Source organism: Dendropsophus ebraccatus, chromosome 13 (genome assembly GCF_027789765.1).
Source record: "Dendropsophus ebraccatus isolate aDenEbr1 chromosome 13, aDenEbr1.pat, whole genome shotgun sequence".
In the NCBI taxonomy this organism is placed as follows: Eukaryota; Metazoa; Chordata; class Amphibia; order Anura; family Hylidae; genus Dendropsophus; species Dendropsophus ebraccatus.
In genome coordinates, this window is record NC_091466.1 from 46,315,111 (window position 1) to 46,337,819 (window position 22,709).

A 22,709-nucleotide genomic window follows, 5' to 3' on the forward strand; every position below is an offset into this window, starting at 1 on the left:
GTAATAGGGCTAAGGGCCCTTTTACACAGAAAGATTATCTGACAGATTATCTGCCAAAGATTTGAAGCCAAAACCAGGAACAGACTATTACCAGAGATCAGGTCATACAGGAAAGCCTGAGATTTCTCCTCTTTTCAAATCCAGTCTTGGCTTTAGCTTCAAATCTTTGACAGATAATCTGTCAGATAATCTTTCTGTGTAAAAGGGCCCTTTGAGGCTGAAAGCGGCCACAGCTGCTGACCCACATTCACCCATAACAGAGACTTGTATGCTCCAAGCAGAAGAGAGAACTTACATGTCATCTGTAGTGTCAAATGGGGCTAAACTGCAATACTTGGCTCAGCCTACGAACAAAGGTGTATTATATTCCAGAGCTGCACTCACTATTCTGCTGGTGGGGTCACTGTGTACAGTACATACGTTACATTACTGATCCTGAGTAACATCCTGTATTAGGCTATGTTCACACAACGTATGTTTCTGTAAAAGTACGGCAGTTGATGAAATCGGCAACAACGGCCGTACTTTGTACGGAAACATACGTTGCCTTTTCTTCTATGGGATCTCGGCTGGAGCATATACACATAGTATACGATCCGGCTGAGATCCCTCGCGGCGCTGCAAAGAACTGACAGGTCAGTTTTCTGTGGCCACTATTCAGTGAGTAGCAGCCGTAGGAAACCATATCAGTTCACACAATGAAGTGACGGCCCTGGCCGCAAGCTTCATTATGTGCTGTGGGGAGTTCTGATGCATGTATGTGCCCGCATCAGATGGATGATGATGGATGTGCCCGCATCAGAATGCTGCAGCCCCAAAGATCTTTTCAGAGACCGGCCGGGTCACTGAACGGACGGTCTGTTCCAGGGTATGAACATGGCTTTATACTGCAGAGTTGCACTCACTATTTTGCTGGTGAGGTAACTGTGTACTTACATTACTTATCCTGTACTGATCCCGAGTTATATCCTGTATTATACCCCAGAGCTGCACTCACTATTCTGCTGATGGGGTCACTGTGTATATAACACACAAAAACACAGAAAAATGCAACAGCTCACCGCAATACCAAGATACAGACCCACTACAGACATGGAAATAGTTAAAAGCAGCCCCCCCAAACTGCCAAAAAAAACTTCCACAAAAATAATCAGGCTCTTGGTTACCACTTGAAAGTGGTGTAAACTACCCCACCACGTTACGGTGGCCTCATACCGGGGCAGTCCTACATTGTGTACATACATTACATAACTGATCCTATACTCATCTTGAGTTGCATCCTGTATCATACCCCAGAGCTGCACTCCCTATTCTGCTGGTGGGGTCACTGTGTACATAAATTACATTACTGATCCTGAGTTACATCCTGTATTATAAAAATTATTCCTGCTGGCTATGGTGGAAAGGAGTCAGATCACACATGAGATGTATGGGGCCCTGCAGACCAGTCATACCCCAGTAGTCCCTGTCCACCCCAGTAGTGCCTGTAATAGAGAACTGAACATGGAGCAATAGAAGAAGGTGACTGGTCTGATGGGTCAGGTTCTACATTATGTGGACAGCCGGGTGTATGCTCATCCCTTTCCTGGGGTATAGATGGCACCAGGATTCACTATGGGAAGAGGATAAAGCCTTTTAGGACCAGGGAGCGGCCGGATATTTCCTGGCAGAAGGTATGCTGAGCCTTGTAGTACCTCCCGATAAGCCTGTAGTTATAAATCTCTGCTACTCTGCTTCTCTATAGGGATTCAGCACTTGGAGCTGTCCGGAGAGCTGGTGCTGAAATCAGGTCTTACTCACCTCTCAGGACTCTGCCGGATCACTGTCCTCCAGCCACCAAAACTATCGCTCTCTGTTCACATTTGTGCATTTTATTACATTAAAATTTAAAAATATTACCAAAAATGCAACATTTGATCACAGTTACATCCTGTATTATACTCCAGAGCTGCACTCACTATTGTCTCATATGACTGTATCTATGTGAATCGACCCCAACAGTAAGATTGTAGGTTTGTGAGCTCAGTGTATACAAATGTATGATCACTATTAATATCAGTCATGATGTGTCTTCAGTTAGTGCCCCCTAGTGGTGGGCGCAGATGATAAGAATTTTATTGTTGAAAAAATTTAGAGCTGTAAGCCAAATAAAGGAAGATATGAGAAGTTATATGAATAGTAGGAGACTGCTCTGGATGTCTCATCTGTATTAACATTAAGAAATAAGTCCGAGGGGGATGATCCTGTCCCAGTGTAGAGGGCTGCAATCACATCAACCTGTTCTAGTAGGGACCACATTGTGTTCCCTTAGACACCCCCTTTAATATCAGAAGACTCGTCCTTGAATGTTGTTGCTAAGACAAGGTCACAGCATTGCTTTCTATGTGATGTAATGCGGGGTCCCTCTCTGTGTATTATCAGTGTGATGAGGGTGCCCCTCTCTATGTAGTATTAGTGTGATGCGGGGTCCCTCTCTGTGTATTATCAGTGTGATGCGGGGTCCCTCTCTGTGTATTATCAGTGATATGCGGGGTCCCTCTCTATGTATTATCAGTGTGATACGGGGTCCCTCTATGTGTAGTATCAGTGTGATGCGGGGTCCCTCTCTGTATTATCGGTATGATGCGGGGTCCCTCTCTGTATTATCGGTATGATGCGGGGTCCCTCTCTGTGTAGTATTAGTGTGGTGCGGGGTCCCTCTCTGTGTATTATCAGTGTGATGCGGGGTCCCTCTCTGTGTATTATCAGTGTGATGTGGGGTCCCTCTCTGTGTAGTATTAGTGTGAAGCGGGGTCCCTCTCTGTGTATTATCAGTGTGATGCGGGGTCCCTCTCTGTGTATTATAAGTGTGATGCGATGTCCCTCTCTGTGTATTATCAGTGTGATACTGGGTCCCTCTATGTGTAGTATCAGTGTGATGCGGGGTCCCTCTCTGTGTATTATCAGTGTGATGCGGGGTCCCTCTCTGTGTATTATCAGTGTGATGTGGGGTCCCTCTCTGTGTATTATAAGTGTGATGCGATGTCCCTCTCTGTGTATTATCAGTGTGATACGGGGTCCCTCTATGTGTAGTATCAGTGTGATGCGGGGTCCCTCTCTGTGTATTATCAGTGTGATGCGGGGGCTCTCTCTGTGTAGTATCAGTGTGAGGCGGGGTCCCTCTCTGTGTAGTATCAGTGTGAGGCGGGGTCCCTCTCTGTGTATTATCAGTGTGATGCGGGGTCCCTCTCTGTGTATTATCAGTGTGATGCGGGGTCCCTCTCTGTGTATTATAAGTGTGATGCGGGGTCCCTCTATGTGTAATATCAGTGTGATGTGGGGTCCCTCTCTGTGTAGTATTAGTGTGATGCGGGGTCCCTCTCTGTGTAGTATCAGTGATATGCGGGGTCCCTCTATGTGTAGTATCAGTGTGATGCGGGGTCCCTCTCTGTGTATTATCAGTGTGATGCGGGGTCCCTCTCTGTGTATTATCAGTGTGATGTGGGGTCCCTCTCTGTGTAGTATTAGTGTGATGCGGGGTCCCTCTCTGTGTATTATCAGTGTGATGCGGGGGCCCTCTCTGTGTATTATCAGTGTGATGCAGGGTCCCTCTCTCTGTATTATCAGTGTGATGCGGGTCCCTCTCTGTGTATTATTAGTGTGATGCGGGGTCCCTCTCTGTGTATTATCAGTGTGATGCGGGGTCCCTCTCTGTGTATTATCAGTGATATGCGGGGTCCCTCTCTGTGTATTATCAGTGTGATGCAGGGTCCCTCTCTGTGTATTATCAGTGTGATGCGGGGTCCCTCTCTGTGTATTATAAGTGTGATGCGGGGTTCCTCTCTGTGTATTATCAGTGTGATGCGGGGTCCCTCTCTGTGTAGTATTAGTGTGATGCGGGGTCCCTCTCTGTGTATTATCAGTGTGATGCGGGGGCCCTCTCTGTGTATTATCAGTGTGATGCAGGGTCCCTCTATGTGTAATATCAGTGTGATGTGGGGTCCCTCTCTGTGTAGTATTAGTGTGATGCGGGGTCCCTCTCTGTGTAGTATCAGTGATATGCGGGGTCCCTCTATGTGTAGTATCAGTGTGATGCGGGGTCCCTCTCTGTGTATTATCAGTGTGATGCGGGGTCCCTCTCTGTGTATTATCAGTGTGATGTGGGGTCCCTCTCTGTGTAGTATTAGTGTGATGCGGGGTCCCTCTCTGTGTATTATCAGTGTGATGCGGGGGCCCTCTCTGTGTATTATCAGTGTGATGCAGGGTCCCTCTCTCTGTATTATCAGTGTGATGCGGGTCCCTCTCTGTGTATTATTAGTGTGATGCGGGGTCCCTCTCTGTGTATTATCAGTGTGATGCGGGGTCCCTCTCTGTGTATTATCAGTGATATGCGGGGTCCCTCTCTGTGTATTATCAGTGTGATGCAGGGTCCCTCTCTGTGTATTATCAGTGTGATGCGGGGTCCCTCTCTGTGTATTATCAGTGTGATGCGGGGTCCCTCTCTGTGTATTATCAGTGTGATGTGGGGTCCCTCTCTGTGTAGTATTAGTGTGATGCGGGGTCCCTCTCTGTGTATTATCAGTGTGATGCGGGGGCCCTCTCTGTGTATTATCAGTGTGATGCAGGGGTCCCTCTCTCTGTATTATCAGTGTGATGCGGGTCCCTCTCTGTGTATTATTAGTGTGATGCGGGGTCCCTCTCTGTGTATTATCAGTGATATGCGGGGTCCCTCTCTGTGTATTATCAGTGTGATGCAGGGTCCCTCTCTGTGTATTATCAGTGTGATGCGGGGTCCCTCTCTGTGTATTATCAGTGTGATGCGGGGTCCCTCTCTGTGTATTATCAGTGTGATGCGGGGTCCCTCTCTATGTATTATCAGCATGATACGGGGTCCCTCTATGTGTAGTAAAAGTGTGATGCAGGGTCCTTCTATGTGTATTATCAGTGTGATGCGGGGTCCCTCTCTGTGTATTATCAGTGTGATGCGGGGTCCCTCTCTGTGTAGTATCAGTGTGATGCGGGGTCCTTCTCTGTGTATTATCAGTGTGATGCGGGGTCCCTCTCTGTGTAGTATCAGTGTGAGGCGGGGTCCCTCTCTGTGTATTATCAGTGTGATGCGGGGTCCCTCTCTGTGTAGTATCAGTGTGATGCGGGGTCCCTCTCTGTGTAGTATCAATGTGATGCGGGGTCCCTCTCTGTGTAGTACCAGTGTGATGCGGGGTCCCTCTCTGTGTATTATCAGTGTGATGCGGGGGCTCTCTCTGTGTAGTATCAGTGTGAGGCGGGGTCCCTCTCTGTGTAGTATCAATGTGATGCGGGGTCCCTCTCTGTGTAGTACCAGTGTGATGCGGGGTCCCTCTCTGTGTATTATCAGTGTGATGCGGGGGCTCTCTATGTGTAGTATCAGTGTGAGGCGGGGTCCCTCTCTGTGTATTATCAGTGTGATGCAGGGTCCCTCTCTCTGTATTATCAGTGTGATGCGGGGTCCCTCTCTGTGTATTATTAGTGTGATGCGGGGTCCCTCTCTGTGTATTATCAGTGTGATGCGGGGTCCCTCTCTGTGTATTATCAGTGATATGCGGGGTCCCTCTCTGTGTATTATCAGTGTGATACAGGGTCCCTCTCTATGTATTATCAGCATGATACGGGGTCCCTCTCTGTGTATTATCAGTGTGATACAGGGTCCCTCTCTATGTATTATAAGCATGATACAGGGTCCCTCTCTGTGTATTATCAGTGTGATGCGGGGTCCCTCTATGTGTAGTAACAGTGTGATGCAGGGTCCTTCTCTGTGTATTACCAGTGTGATGCGGGGTCCCTCTCTGTGTAGTATCAGTGTGATGCGGGGTCCCTCTCTGTGTATTATCAGTGTGATGCGGGGTCCCTCTCTGTGTAGTATCAGTGTGAGGCGGGGTCCCTCTCTGTGTATTATCAGTGTGATGCGAGGTCCCTCTCTGTGTAGTATCAATGTGATGCGGGGTCCCTCTCTGTGTAGTACCAGTGTGATGCGGGGTCCCTCTCTGTGTATTATCAGTGTGATGCGGGGGGCCCTCTCTGTGTAGTATCAGTGTGAGGCGGGGTCCCTCTCTGTGTAGTAACAGTGTGAGGCGGGGTCCCTCTCTGTGTATTATCAGTGTGATGCGGGGTCCCTCTCTGTGTATTATCAGTGTGATGCGGGGTCCCTCTCTGTGTATTATAAGTGTGATGCGATGTCCCTCTCTGTGTATTATCAGTGTGATACGGGGTCCCTCTCTCTGTAGTATCAGTGTGATGCGGGGTCCCTCTCTGTGTATTATCAGTGTGATGCGGGGTCCCTCTCTGTGTATTATCAGTGTGATGTTTGGTCCCTCTCTGTGTATTATCAGTGATATGCGGGGTCCCTCTCTGTGTATTATCAGTGATATGCGGGGTCCTTCTATATGTATTATCAGTGTGATACGTGGTCCCTCTATGTGTAGTATCAGTGTGATGCGGGGTCCCTCTCTGTGTAATATCAGTGTGATGCGGGGTCCCTCTCTGTGTATTATCAGTGTGATGCGGGGTCCCTCTCTCTGTTTTATCAGTGTGATGCGGGGTCCCTCTCTGTGTATTATTAGTGTGATGCGGGGTCCCTCTCTGTGTATTATCAGTGATATGTGGGGTCCCTCTCTGTGTATTATCAGTGTGATGCAGGGTCCCTCTCTGTGTATTATCAGTGTGATGCGGGGTCCCTCTCTATGTATTATCAGCATGATACGGGGTCCCTCTATGTGTAGTAACAGTGTGATGCAGGGTCCTTCTCTGTGTATTATCAGTGTGATGCGGGGTCCCTCTCTGTGTATTATCAGTGTGATGCGGGGTCCCTCTCTGTGTAGTATCAGTGTGATGCGGGGTCCCTCTCTGTGTAGTATCAGTGTGATGCGGGGTCCCTCTCTGTGTATTATCAGTGTGATGCGGGGTCCCTCTCTGTGTAGTATCAGTGTGATGCGGGGTCCCTCTCTGTGTATTATCAGTGTGATGCGGGGTCCCTCTCTGTGTAGTATCAGTGTGAGGCGGGGTCCCTCTCTGTGTATTATCAGTGTGATGCGGGGTCCCTCTCTGTGTAGTATCAGTGTGATACAGGGTCCCTCTCTGTGTAGTATCAGTGTGATGCGGGGTCCCTCTCTGTGTAGTATCAGTGTGATGCGGGGTCCCTCTCTGTGTATTATCAGTGTGATGCGGGGTCCCTCTCTGTGTAGTATCAGTGTGAGGCGGGGTCCCTCTCTGTGTATTATCAGTGTGAGGCAGGATCCTCTCTTTGTATTATCAGTGTGATGCGGGGTCCCTCTCTGTGTAGTATCAGTGTGATGCGGGGTCCCTCTCTGTGTATTATCACCGCTCTGTGTATTATCAGTGTTATATAGGGCATACTTCTCTGTGCATTATTGTGGTCTCCCACCAAGATGGTTCTTTTTTTCTTTTTTTCTACACCTGTCCAAAACGTTCTGTCGTCAGCTTAACCCCTTAAGTACTGGGCCTGATATGGCCTTAAGCGATGTCACGGAACGGCTGGTCTAATACGTTGTGTGAACATAGCCTAAGACGTTTCGAGCAATTAGTGATAAAGATCAAAATTGGGGGCACAGATTAAAATATTTTCAATTGAAATATGCCGACAAAACTGAAGATAAAAGACTATTTGAGGTTGCACAGAGTGACGGTATTATTAAAGTCCAAACAATACAAGGGGGAGACGGATTATATATGTTACATCTCTTCTGGGCATGTGCCCAACTGAGAAAATATTGGGAAGAAATTGTGTCTATTCTGGTGGGAGAAAAGGTATTGCAGGGAGCTCTCACCTTTAAGAGGGCAATATTAGGGAAAGAAATGGTCCAGGGGGGGAGTAGTACACTGGGTGGGCCTGGGTGAACATTGTAAGAGTGGTTTATAATTATCTGAAGGGGTCTATGTAATTGTTGGAGCTGTGCTATGTAGCCCTCTAGTTCGGCCTAGGTGATTGTTGGAGCTGTGCTCTGTGGTCATCTGGTTGGGCCTGGGGTCAGCCAATACAACCATCTAGGTGGGCCTAGGTGAGCATTACAAGTATATAGGTGGGCCCTCATGGCAGGCAGAATTGTGTGGCACAATCTCTAAAGGTTTAAGAGAATACTGGAACATCAGTAAAGAACCATGTAAGCAGATCCCGCTGAATACTTGTATTGAATGCTTAAGACGTTGGAGAAAAACTGAAATACAGCTACAGACTGTATAGTTTGAGATGACGCTAACACTTAAGGAGAATCCTTAAAGGGGTTATCCAGTTCTACAAAAACATGGCCACTTTTCCCCCTCTCTTGTCTCCAGTTCAGGTGTGGTTTGCAATTAAAAATTGGAATAGACAAAAGTAAAAAGGAATTTAGGCAGAAGGAAAGAGATGCAGAGGGTCAGGTATTAAAGAAGGAAGAGGAGTACCCCCAAGTGATAAGATTTACTCAATGAGACCCCCAAGGACTAATATCCCACTGCAGCCATAGGCTCTGTCAGCAGTTCCTTTCCACATCAGATCCCTCAATAACAATGTGACTGACCTGTATGTCCCAGTTATTATGCTTCCTTCTCAAATATTAGTGTCCCCTGTAGCCATTAGTAATGCCCCTTCCCCAGTAATATAGAGCCCTGTAGCCATTAGTAATGCCCCTTCCTCAGTAATAGTGCCCCTGTAGCCATTAGTAATGCCCCTTCCCCAGTAATATGGAGCCCTGTAGCCATTAGTAATGGCCCTTCCCCAGTAATAGTGCCCCCTGTAGCCATTAGTAATGGCCCTTCCCCAGTAATAGTGCCCCCTGTAGACATTAGTAATGGCCCTTCCCCAGTAATAGTGTCCCCTGTAGCCATTAGTAATGGCCCTTCCCCAGTAATAGTGTCCCCTGTAGGCATTAGTAATGCCCCTTCCCCAGTAATAGTGCCCCCTGTAGCCATTAGTAATGCCCCTTCCCCAGTAATATGGAGCCCTGTAGCCATTAGTAATGCCCCTTCCCCAGTAATAGTGCCCCCTGTAGCCATTAGTAATGGCCCTTCCCCAGTAATAGTGTCCCCTGTAGCCATTAGTAATGCCCCTCCCCCAGTAATATGGAGCCCTGTAGCCAGATATAATGTCCCTATTCCCAGTAATAGTGTCACCAGTAGTCAGCAATAATGGCCCTGTAACAAGTAATAAAACTCTCTTGCAGCCAGTAACAATGCTCCATAACCCATAATGATGACCACATTCCCCTATAATAACATCCCCTTTTGCCAATAATAAAATAATAAGGCCCCTTTAGCTAGATATGCCGCCTGCAGCCAGATTCAGTGGTCCCTGTAGACAGATAGGTCCCCTATAGCCAGTGGTAATGCCTCAGTAGCTAGATACAATGCTCCCTACAGCCAGATACAACACCCCCATATAACTAGATATGCCTCCTATGACCAGATGCAATGTCCCCTGTAGTCAGATACAGTATGCCCTTTAAAACCAGATACAATGCCCCCTGTAGCCAGCTATGCCCCATATAACCCAAAACAATGCCATGCACAAAGAAAGAAAGTTACACTTACTTTCCACCAACCCAACACTGTGCCTCCTGCAGCCAGATACAATACCTCTATAACCAGATACAATACCCCTATAACCAGATACAATGCCCCTATAACCAGATACAACGCCCCTATAACCCGATACAATGCCCCTATAACCAGACACAATACCCCTATAACCAGATACAATACCCCTATAACCAGATACAATGCCCCTATAACCAGATACAATGCCCCTATAACCAGAGACAATGCCCCTATAACCAGATACAATACCCCTATGACCAGATACAATGCCCCTATAACCAGATACAATGCCCCTATAACCCGATACAACGCCCCTATAACCAGACACAATACCCCTATAACCAGATACAATGCCCCTATAACCAGATACAATACCCCTATAACCAGATACAATGCCCCTATAACCAGAGACAATGCCCCTATAACCAGATACAATACCCCTATGACCAGATACAATGCCCTATAACCAGATACAATGCCCCTATAACCAGATACAATGCCCCTATAACCAGATACAATACCCCTATAACCTATAACCAGATACAATACCCCTATAACCCGATACAATATCCCTATAACCAGATACAATGCTCCTATAACCAGATACAATGCTCCTATAACCAGATACAATGCTCCTATAACCAGATACAATGCCCTTATAACCAGATACAATGCCCCTATAACCCGATACAATATCCCTATAACCAGATACAATACGCCTTGTTACTAGATATACTACCTGGATCAAATTCCATGTCTGCTATAGCCAGATACAGTGTGCCCCTATAACCAATTAGAATGACCCTTACAGCTAGATATGCCCCCGTAACAAAACACAATTACAATACCCCTATAACCAGATACAATGCCCCTATAACCAGATACAATATCCCTATAACCAGATACAATGCCCTTATAACCCGATACAATATCCCTATAACCAGATACAATGCTCCTATAACCAGATACAATGCCCCTATAACAAGATACAATACCCCTATAACCAGATACAATACCCCTATAACCAGATACAATGCCCCTATAACCAGATACAATATCCCTATAACCAGATATAATACGCCTTGTTACTAGATATACTACCTGGATCAAATTCCATGTCTGCTATAGCCAGATACAGTGTGCCCCTATAACCAGTTAGAATGACCCTTACAGCTAGATATGCCCCCGTAACAAAACACAATTAGGGAGATTTATCAAAAATTTAAGCCATTTTTTTGAAGTGCAAAAGTCACAAAATTTTGCACAACCGCATAGTTGCGACTTTTCCTCGACATACACCAATCATGCCTACTTCGGCTTACGCTGAAAGTAGACATAATGTACAACTAACTAAAATAGTCACACATGGGTCGCAGACTGACTCCATACTAGAGGTGGTGTATTTCACCACCTATAATGTGGAGCCGGCATGCTCCGTGGGTCAGGTGCAGCTAAAATAAAGGGCCCTTCCCACACTGGTATTACTAGGCTGCTGCTGCTTGTTTTTTAACCCAGCTGGTTATGGAAAGGGAGGGGATCCAATGCATTTTTAATTATTTATATATTTAAAAAAAACACATAGGATCCCCCCCACTTTCCATAACTAGCCACGTTAAAAACCAAGCAGCAGCAGCCTAGTAGCACCAGGGTGGGAAGGGCCATTTATTTTGGCCCTCCCCAGCCTAATATTACCAGCCTGCTGCCGCCCAGTTCAAGAGCGCCAATTTTGACGCTCCGGGACCACTGGCACCCAGCTCTTCCCAGTACCCCTGGTGGCATTGGGTACTGGGGTAATAATGGCGGGGTTAGTGTTAGCCATTTTATACCGGCTAGCACTAGGCCCAGACTTAATAATGGATTCCATCTATCAGACAGCTTCCACTACTAAGTCTGTAAAGTAATGAAAGAAAACACAACACACTTAGAAAAATATTTTAATCAAATAAAAACACCCCCACACCCCTCGTAGACCATTTTATTGAACAGTAAAGTCCGCTGGTCATCAAAGTAGTCCAAACGAATCCGACGTAATCCTCTGCATGCCGGTATCTGAACTAGAAAGGGAGAAGATAATGCTCATTACCTAGGAGGCAAACCAGGGCCAATGAGACTATTTAGAGACAATTCTGAGACCATTTAGAGACAATTCTTAACCAAACAAATCTGCACCACAGAAAATAGACCATGCTTATCCCTGATAGTAAATTGCACTTTAAATAGAACAGTCTATTCTTGCCAAAGCAGAAATAGACCACATCTAGAAAAATCCCCTGTTGATAAATTTCCCCCAATGTCTACTTTAACCATATCCATTATGGCCCCTATACCCAGATACAGTGGCCCCTGAAGCCAGAAACAATGCCCTATGTAGCTAGAGAGGCTCTCTGTAGCCATATACAATAACATTAGTAGTTAGATATGCCCCCTGTAACCAGATGCAATGCCCCATATTGTCACAGGCTGAAGTGTATTGAGTGTAGGAGACTGGACTTCTCTATACACATATGTGTTATAATGGCCGCCTATGGCAAACTGTGCACAATAGTCAAGATGAACATAAACACTAAACCCCAAAAGAGACCTGAACCCTACACAGGCAGAGCAGGCGGGAAAGTAGTGGCAGATATGTAATAATAATCACTTATTACCCTTATATAAAACTATTAATAAAATAGTAATTATATGGGAAAAACTATTCTTATAGGAAGGGACTGGAACCTTTTATCAAATAAATGTTTTTGTTTTTTTGAGCAACATTAATCAAATATCAGTATAAATCATAATAAAATACTACAGCCGAGCGCATAGACCAAGATTTTATTCACACTAATTCCTGCCAATGGCCGACTGTTCATTGTTTGGTTAGTACAAGTGTTTGTTTCAAGATGTTTAAATAAAGATTATTGAAAATCATGATGTAATTTGTTTACAAACCGGACCCTTCAGAGCTTTATTAGGAGTTGGACTGTAAGTACACACATCCATTGGCTCCTGGTATTTTTTTGTTATTTTCTATTTTTAATCAGTTTTCTCCATGTAATCTTTAATTCTCTCACACACATAGGCGATTTGTGCGAGATTGGTGACAGAAGGAGTTTTGGAGACATGGAGGAAGAGCTGACCATCATCTACAGCGAGGAGGACCAGTTCGTGGAGGATACGGACTTTCCCGTTGTCTACGAGGAACATGTGAGTGAGAATTCCCCATCCAGTATAGCAGGGTATAGCAGATAGGGTTGTATAGAGATGGGGTTGTGTACATAGTGGGATGTCCTGTCCAGGAGTATCTGTACCTGTAGATACTCCTCCCTGATCACATGACCACATAGGTGCCCCCCCCCATAGGAGACAGTGGTGATGGGAGGAGATGTGTAGAATGGGGAGCTATAAATACCTTACACCCTGTTACTTATTCCCCATGTTCAGCCATTTCCAACTGCCATTTTGCCATGTTCCATGCAGGGGGCGGGGCTTAGTTGGCCATGATAACTGCTGGGTGGTGGCTGTGGTCTATGGCCGGGCTCATGCACTGTGTGTGTTATGTGATCTCCAGCACCTCTGCGGACATAGGAAGGAATATACTCCTATAAGGTAGAGAGGGAAATCACATAGCACACATACATGGGCCTGGCCTAAGACTTTATCCAGATGTGCAGTAATATGTGACAATGCTATCACTGGATCAGGATCTACTGTGTGATCTGTCAGGTTGAATAAAAATAATTATAATATATGTGGTACAGTATGGGATTTGTAGTTCTGCAACCTGAAGCTCTCCTGGTTGCATAACTACAAGCCCCATCCTCATGTTGTGGTGATGGGAGTTGTAGTTATTCAACCAGGAAAGCTCCAGGTTGCAGAACTACAACTCCCATGATCATGGTGTGGTGACAACACTTTATGGGAGAAAAACAAACAAAAAGAAAAAGTTTGAAGGGAAAATGCTCAGCACATCCGAAGATCATATACAAGATATTCTTTATTAAACATAGGTAAAAGCTGCTCCTGTGTTATTTTGTTGTGCAACTTGCTATGTGTACTGGCGCACTGGAGTGTTGTTGTGTTTCCCTGCTGCTTCTCTAAATAAAGAATTTAATAGCTGGAGAGTCACAGAGGGGGTGGCAGGGAAGCCTGCAGTGATATCCCCCTCCCCCATTACACAGCCACTGAGATGCTGACATACAAGAGGGGTGCCGCTGGACATTGTCCCTCTACGGGCTCTACAGGAAGACAGGGAAGCCTGGAGTGTAATCCCTCATCATACAGCACCACTGACAGCGTTGCTCGGTTTTGTCAAGGGGGAGGTGCCTTAAGGATGAACGGGGCCACCGCTGCTCTTGCACAATGTCCTGGGGATGGCCTATGGGGGGGGCACAACGACTGCTGTACATTCTCCGGGCTATACGGGCAGATGGGGAAGCCTGTAGTGGAATCCTCCTACCACCCCTCGCACAGCAGCACCTCCTCCGCATTGTAATGGGGGGGAGGATTCCACAACAGGCTTCCCTGTCTGCTTGTAGAGCCGGGACGTTGTCGAGCACAGCTATGGACCCCCGCAGTGCACAGCAGCCCGGCCATCCTCCATAGCGGCCGACAGACACAAGGCTGTGAGCGGTGAGGAACTGTGCCAGGTCACTCTCCGTTTGTGAGACAGCATGGAGCTCCGGATTTGCCGCAAATGGAGGAGAGCACTGGAGGAGAGCGCGCTGTAACAAATCCGGCATGGTACAACTATTTATTGATATGTAATTACAAAATCACCATGTCAGCAGGGTTCTGTGTATTGTCTGCTGGATACCTTCTAAGAAAACATTTACATTTTTGCATGATGACTGGTGTACTCCTTTAAATAAAAATAAATAAATTACTATATATATATATATATATATATATATACATATATATATATATATATATTAGAATGCACTCTGATTTATTATTAGGTGTAACATACATTTACTGGCAAATAGCTGCTATACTGTAGACCCCAAACTGTAAGAGCAACGCCTGCCTCAATGTCAAGCGGCGTTGACATGTCAATTCTTGGAGCGGAGGAGAGAGGAAGCGTGTGAGCCCTCTCATAGAGTCTCTGTTTAACACTGAGGGTTCTGTCACAGATCTTTGCTGCCCCGGTCTTGCAGGCCAGATGTGGCTCTTTTGATGGCCGCATCTGGCTCGCAGCTCGCTGCGACTGCCACTCCGCCTTACCTACTGCCTGCCCGGACGTGCTCCTCCAATCCAATTAGCACAGAGGGGGCATGGGGCTGCTGCGGCAGGCCGTGGCGCATGTGTTGATTGGATGCGTGCACCACGGCCCGCCACAGCTGCCCCACGCTCCCGCTCTGAGCTGATTGGATTGGAGGAGCACGTCCGGGCGACACGTCAAGCTGCCGCTACTACCCATCTCGCAAGTGGAGGTTAGGAGGCGCAGGGGAGAAGCATGGGGGAGGCACATATGGCTGAGATACGAGTGGACCACCCGCCACCATGCTCTCAAAAGGAGGCTGCCTGCTGCCAGACACTTTTGGATTGGGCAGCGCTGCGGCTGCAGCTCCTCTCCCAGCAGCCCGCCGTCTCCTGTGATCTTCCAGCAACGGCAGCATGGTAAAGAGACGCTGCATGCTCCGGAGACCGCACGCTGCCGGGAGAGAAGCTGCTGGGAACGGGTGACAGGTGAGGTTTTGTTTTTGTTTTTTTTTTCTGGTGGGGAAGTGCGGGTGCCAGGCTGGTGTCAATAGAAGGGCACTGTACAGAGGGGAGGGTCTGGATTGGACTGGAGTGACTATATGAGGCACTATTGGGGCATATTGGCTACTATATGGGGGTATTAGATACTATATGGGGCACAATTGGGGGGTATTGGCTACTAAATGGGGCACTATTGGTGGGTACTGGATACTATATGGGCATTATGGAGGTATTGGCTACTATATGGGAGTATTGTCTACTATATGGGGCACTATTGGGGGGTATTGGATACTATATGGGGCACTATTGGGGGTATTGGATACTATATGGGGAACTAGATACTATACCGGGCGCTATGGGTGGATTAGATACTATACCAGGCACTATGGGGTATTGGCTACTATATGGGGCACTGTAGGGGATTGGCTACTATATGGGGCACTGTGGGGGGATTGGCTACTATATGGGGCACTAATGGGGGTATTGGATACTATATGGGCACTATGGGGGTATTGGATACTATATGGGCCACTATTGGGGGGGATTAGATACTTTACCAGGCACTATGGGGGGATTGGCTACTATATGGGACACTGTGGGGGGATTGGCTACCATATGGGGCACTGTGGGGGAATTGGCTACTATATGGGGCACTGTGGGGTGATTGGCTACCATATGGGGCACTGTGGGGGGATTGGCTACTATATGGGGCACTGTGGGGGGATTGGCTACTAAATGGGGCACTGTGGAGGGATTGGCTACTATATGGGGCACTGTGGGGGGATTGGCTACAATATGGGGCATTGTGGGGGGATTGGCTACTATATGGGGTACTGTGGGGGCATTAGCTACCATAAGGGGCACTATGTGTGTGTGTGGGGGTCAAATGGCATAGTGTGTATGTGTGGGAGGGGGTCAGGTGTGGTAGTGTGTTAGTGGAGGGGGTCAGGTGGGGTAGTGTGTGTGGGGATGGTGGTCGGGTTAATTGCGGGTTAACAGCAGAGGGGGCATTATTACTATATGGAGGGTACAGCAGGGGGCATTATTACTATATGGGGACACAGCAGGGGGCATTATTACTATATGGGGACACAGCAGGGGGCATTATTACTATCTGCTTATGACGGCACTCAGAGGGCACATGCCCGTATGTTTTAGGACCCTAGCAATGCCCCTGTACTAAAGTATATGACAATCTTACCATATGTATACTGCTTGTAGATCAATGGTAGTCTGCTCATCCCGAAGGTGCAGGGTAGGAGGATAGAGATAGTAGGGAGCACCTATGTCCCTAATAGGCCCTATGTCAGGTGCACCAAACTACCCCTGCTTGCTAAGGGACTTGTTGGGGTGTAAGCACCCTAATAAAAGCGACCCCTGCCCCGTCCAATTCCTCTCCAATGCCCTATGCTCACCCTATCATTTACTCCCAACTGGTTCCATCCACCAGGAGTAGTCGGGGGAGATTGTTACGGCAGCTTGTAGCCGGCGCCAAAACAAAGACAGTTGTAAAAAAAATACACACAAAAAATGGCCCAAAAAGGCCAGTCACATGCCCTGGGTGTAGCATATGGCTCCACCCACATTAGGACATTTTTGCCCTGACAGGTCCCTGAGCGAGCAGGGGTAGTTTGGTGCACCTGACATGGGGCCTATTAGGTACAAAGCTGCTCCCTACTATCTCCATCCTCCTACCCTGCACATTCAGGATGAGCAGACCACCATTCATCTACAAGCAGTATACATATGGGGACTGGTCTATACCATGCAGCAATACTGGAGTTTTTGTTTTTTGGATACTTTGGGGAAATCCAGCCTAAATGTAGCACATCCTGCTTTGTCTTTAAGGGAACATTCACATGTACTGTGCTTGCTGCAGATTTTATACTGTGAATTTTATGTTGCAGATTTCTGCTGTGTACAGCCGCACAAACAATTGACTTGTCCATTATTTACGGCCGCTGGTGCAGGAACAACGGCCGTTGTTCGGACTGTGCACACATTGTAATGTATGGCCATTCTGACGGCTGTACATTGAACAGATGTCTATGGTTAATTGGATTACAGGCACACCCAAATCTGCCCGCAATCCAAATAGAAATAAAACAGTGGCCGTTGTTTGACACTGCCAACAACGACCGATGTTTTAATAATAATAATAATAATAATAATAATAATAATAATAATAATAATTTTTGTTTAATAATAATTTTTGTTTATATAGCGCCAACAGATTCCGCAGCACTTTACAATTCTGGGGTACATACATAGACAAAAAATAGACATTACAGAGAGATACATATAATTATCCATACATGAGGAGTGAGGTCCCTGCTCGCATGCATGAGCTTACACACTATCAGGAGGGGGTGCGAGACAGAATGGCAGAGGGGCAAAATGCATCATTGTTCTTATGGTCCGGCCATCATTATAAATAAGGCAGTGCAGGTAAGGGTGGGTGAACCTGTCACCAGCCAATGCATGCATGCACAGGTCTAAGTGCTTAAATGCTTGGTGTGTGTGTGTATGTATATATGTATGTATGTATGTGTGCGTGGTGGTAGGTGTGTGTGTGTGTGTGGGGGGGGGGGGGAGGTTGAGGGTAGCAGTCAAAATTAGGGAACCTGGTAAGCCTGCTTGAACAGATGAGTTTTGAGGGCACGTTTGAAGCTTTGGGTATTGGAGGTGAGTCTGACAGTCTTGGGTAATGCATTTTATAGAACTGGTGCAGCTCGGGTGAAGTCCTGGAGACGGAAGTGAGAGGTGCGGATTAAGGTGGATGTTAGTCTTAAGTCATTAGAGGAGCGTAAGGCACGGGTAGGGCAGTAGACAGAGATGAGGGAGGAGATATAGGGAGGTGCAGCACTGTGGAGAGCCTTGTGGGTGAGCAGGAGGACTTTGTATTGTATCCTGTGTTTAACAGGGAGCCAATGTAGTGACAGGGGGGAGGCATTGGTATAGCGGCTGGACATGGGGATAAGCCTGGCCGCTCTATTGAGAATGGACTGGAGAGAGGAGAGTTTAGAGGAAGGGAGGCCGATTAGTAAGGAATTGCAGTAGTCAAGGCGGGAATGGATCAGAGCGACAATAAGAGTTTTAGCAGATTCGACAGTAAGGAAGGGACGGATTTTAGATAAGTTTTTTAGATGCAGATTACAGGAACGTGAAAGAGATTTAATATGAGGAGTGAAGGACAGATCTGAGTCAAACATAACCCCAAGGCAGCGGGCTTGTTGTGTAGGGGTTATGGTTGCACCACAGACAGAGATGGAGATGTCAGGTGGAGGGTGTTTAGCAGAGGGAGGGAAGACAAGAAGCTCAGTCTTAGAAAGGTTTAGTTTTAGGAATAGGGAGGACATAGCGTTAGAGATGGCAGACAGACAGTTACTGGTGTTCTGTAGAAGTGCGGGGGTGATATCACGGGAGGAGGTATATAGCTGGGTATCATCAGCATAGAGATGGTACTGAAAACCAAACTTACTGATGATTTGTCCGATGGGTAAAGTGTAAAGTGAGAAAAGGAGAGGGCCCAGGACTGATCCTGAGGAACCCCGACTGTAAGGGGGAGAGAAGATGAGGTGGAGCCAGAAAGCGATACGCTAAAGGAGCGGTCAGAGAGATAGGAGGAAAACCAGGAAAGAGCAGAGTCCTTTAGGCCAATAGAGCGGAGCGTGGAGAGGAGGAGCTGGTGGTCTACAGTGTCAAAAGCTGCAGATAGGTCCAGGAGAATGAGCAGGGAATGGTCACCTTTAGATTTGGCGGTGAGGAGATCATTAGAGACTTTAGTAAAAGCAGTTTCTGTAGAGTGGTGAGGACGGAAACCAGACTGAAGGGGATCAAGGAGAGAGTTGTCAGAGAGGTAACGGGTTAGGCGGGACTAGACCAGACGTTCCAAGAGTTTAGAGATAAAAGGGAGATTAGAGACAGGTCGATAGTTGGCTGCACAGGAGGGGTCTAGGGAGGGTTTTTTCAGTAATGGAGTGATGGTGGAGTGTTTGAAAGTCGAGGGGAAGATGCCAGAGGAGAGGGAGAGGTTGAAGACTTTAGTAAGGTAGGTAGTGACAACAGGGGAGAGAGACTGGACAAGGTGTGAGGGAATAGGGTCACTAGGGCAGGTGGTGGGGCGAGAGGAGGCTAGGAGTCTGGAGACTTCCTCCTCTGTCACTGGCTCAAAGGCTGAGAGGGATGAGGAGGAAACAGTGAGAAGGAATAGGATTAATATTACCTGGGGAATGGGAGATGATCTCCTGGCGGATTGTGTTTATTTTACCCTTGAAGTAGTTGGCTAAGCCTTCAGCACTGAGGTTAGTGATGGGTGTCTGAACTTTGGGTTTAAGGAGAGAGTTGAGGGTATCAAAGAGGCGTTTTGGGTTATGGGAAAGAGAAGAGATCAGAGTGGTAAAGTAGGATTGCTTAGCAGAGTGAAGAGCTGAGTAGTAGCTTCTAAGCATAGACTTATAATGTAGAAGGTTGGCTGTTGTCTTGGATTTCCTCCACAGATGTTCAGCACACCTAGAACACCGTCTAAGAAAACGAGTTCTGCATGTGTTCCAGGGTTGTGGCCGTCTGTGTCGGGCTGTTTGGGGTATAGGGGGTGCAAGTTTGTCCAGAGTGGTTTTGAGGGTGTCGTGGTATTGTTTGGCAGCAAGATTAGGACAGGAGAGGGAAGAGGTGGGGGGCAATGATGACTGTACGGTATCTAGCAGTTGTTGGGTGTCTATAGCACGTAAGTTCCTATATGTGAGTGAGTGAGTGAGTGTTTTGACTATGTGTGAACGTTGCCTTACACAGTTTGATAAATCTGGGCCATAGCTGCTCCCATCCATAAACAGCGCCACTACTGTCCCCGGTTTTTCTGTGGTATTGCAGCACATTTTCTAGTGAAGTAAATAAAACTGAGTTGTAATACCACATGACACCTGAGGATAAGCATGGCGCCGTTCTTGAAATAAATCAGAAATAAATAAATAAATACATTTATAATTCAGGATAACTCACATAACCCCCTAGATCTAAGATAAAAGCTTACACTGATTTGTTAGTTTATTGTCCGCATTTTTCAAACATAAGTGACAATTATAATTGTAAATTATACCACAAATAGGATGTGCAGTATATAGGAGAGTTTTCTATGCAACAGAGTGACACAATATGACAGTATATTACCCCAATGTGTACTGGATGGGATTCTAATAAAATTATCCACAGACACTGATTACTCATCTACCTTCATTATATTCATCTGCGGCGCTGGTTTGGGGAATTTGTACTTTTTATTGATATTCCGTCACAATTTTGATGGCCGCCATATTGGATCAAGGGCAAATTTTCCAATGGGAAGGTGGTCATGTAGCATATAAAAAAAAAAAAAGAATTTTCTCAGAAATGGATTGCCTCAATCAGGTTTGCAATATCTCTCTTGTTCAGATATCTCATTTTCCCGTTTGTAATTGTATTTTTCAATAAAGGAAATAAAAAACAATTGGCCAAGAGAAAGATGGCAAAGGTATAAGTAGAAGTATGAGTGTAAAAAACTAGAAATACCTTGCGTTGAAAAGATACTTCACACCTGTTCACAAACATAAGTGTGCCGGTTCACAAACAGACACCCAGCTAGAAAAGAGTGGGGTCCTACTAGCCAGAGCTTCCGATTCTGCAGATTATTGCTCCTTGTAATAAAGACAACGATCGACTGATTGGTTATTTTTGGTCCTGACCTACAAACATTGGCCGCCGACTGCGCATCACTACGTGTAATAACGATGCACGGCCGATGGCTGATGACTGTATAAAGAAAATAATAAAGTATATACATACCTCTGCCCGCTCCCCGATGCTTCTGCCCGCTCCCCGATATTTTCCTGGCTTCTGCCCGCTGTCCGCAGCTGCCGGTGCAACTTCACAGACCGTCTCTAGATTTCCACCGGCGGCTAAGGACAGCGGGCAGAAACAATGAAGATACTGGGGAGCAGTATGCAGTATGGATCCCGCTGTCTGCCCTCTCTGTGGAAAAGGTAGAGACAGCCCCAGGACCACATGGAAAAACATAGATATCATCCACATGGTCCTCGGGCTGCCCCCCACCTTCTCCACAGAGCGGACTGACAGCGGGATTACAAATCTGACCATTCTGCTTCATAGCCCACTAAATCAGCCCCCCGTGTGTTTTTGGAAGAAATGAGTGTGTGTGTAATCCTGGATGAGCACTGTAATAGTGCCCCCACCTACACCCTATCCCATCCAAGCACATAGGTCAGATGGACACAGAAGGAGGTCTCATGCTCAGCAATATACCAATGTCCTCTGCTTACTCTCTCTATTTCCTATTTCAGGCTGGACTGGATGACGGCGAGGGTGAGTTTTGTCTATAATATCTCTATGTATCTATGTATCTCTACAATGTATAAAGCAGTTCTCTAAACTAATGGTTTTCTATTTTTTTTCTTTAGATGAAGAATCGGATTTCGGGTGAGTAAATCTAAACTGAAGATGTAAAACTTGTGTGACCCTATAATTCCTCCCCTATAGACCCCGATCATCACTGATGTCTCTAATGTGTTACTGGTTTTCACTATCTTCTCTATTCTATCACTAACAGGAGCGACATCGAGGACATTGAGGAGGATTCGGACGATTGGGAGTAAGTATCTCATAGTATCGTCTTAAACAACAAGCCTATAAAAATAACAGGTGTTAGGAGCTTTTTTTGTTGTTTTTTTAAGGGGTAATTCAGCAAAAAAAAAAAAAAATCTTTCAAATCAACTGGTGTCAGAAAGTGCCAGAGATTTGTAATTTACTTCTATGAAAAAAATAAATCTCCAATACTTATCAGCTGCTGGATGTCCTGCACGAAGTGGTGTATTCTTTCCAGTTTGACACAGTTGCTCTATGCTGCCATCTAAGTCTGGGACAGGAACTGCACTGTAGCAAATCCCCATAGAAAACCTTTCCTGCTTTTCAGACTGGAAAGAATACCACTTCCTGCAGGACATTCAGCAGCTGATAAGTAATGGAGGACTTGGGATTTTATAATGGAAGTAAATTACAAATCTCTAAACCTCTGGCATTTTTCTGGCACCAGCTGGTTTGAATGAAAAAACTTTTTGCTGAACAATCCTTTCTACCCCCTTCTTATTGGTGAAGTTCTGCCAGAAAACTGATGTCTCTAATGTGTGTTTGGTTCTCACCATCTTCTCTATTCTATCACCAACAGCAGCGACGACATCGATGAGCGTCTGGAGGATTTGGAGTAAGTATCTCACAGTAAAATACTATAGTAATATAATCAGTTACAGACATGTCCGCAGGGGGATCACGTATTAAACAACAAACCTATGAAAAACAGCATTTTAATCTTTCAAATCAACAGGTGCTACAGAGTGCCAGAGATTTGTAATTTACTTATAAATCTCAACTCTTCCAATACTTATCAGCTGCTGCATGCCCTGCAGGAAGTGGTGTATTCTTTCCAGTCTGAC

General features: G+C 46.3%; 1 long non-coding RNA gene across 1 annotated transcript; it reads left to right on the forward strand.

Moving 5' to 3' along the window:
- The first annotated feature begins 12,613 nt into the window (after positions 1 to 12,613).
- On the forward strand, positions 12,614 to 21,700 carry LOC138770326 (uncharacterized). The gene is made up of 3 exons (XR_011359460.1): positions 12,614 to 12,732; positions 21,564 to 21,585; positions 21,681 to 21,700. It is a non-coding gene; the product is annotated as an uncharacterized lncRNA (long non-coding RNA).
- Positions 21,701 to 22,709: the final 1,009 nt, after the last annotated feature.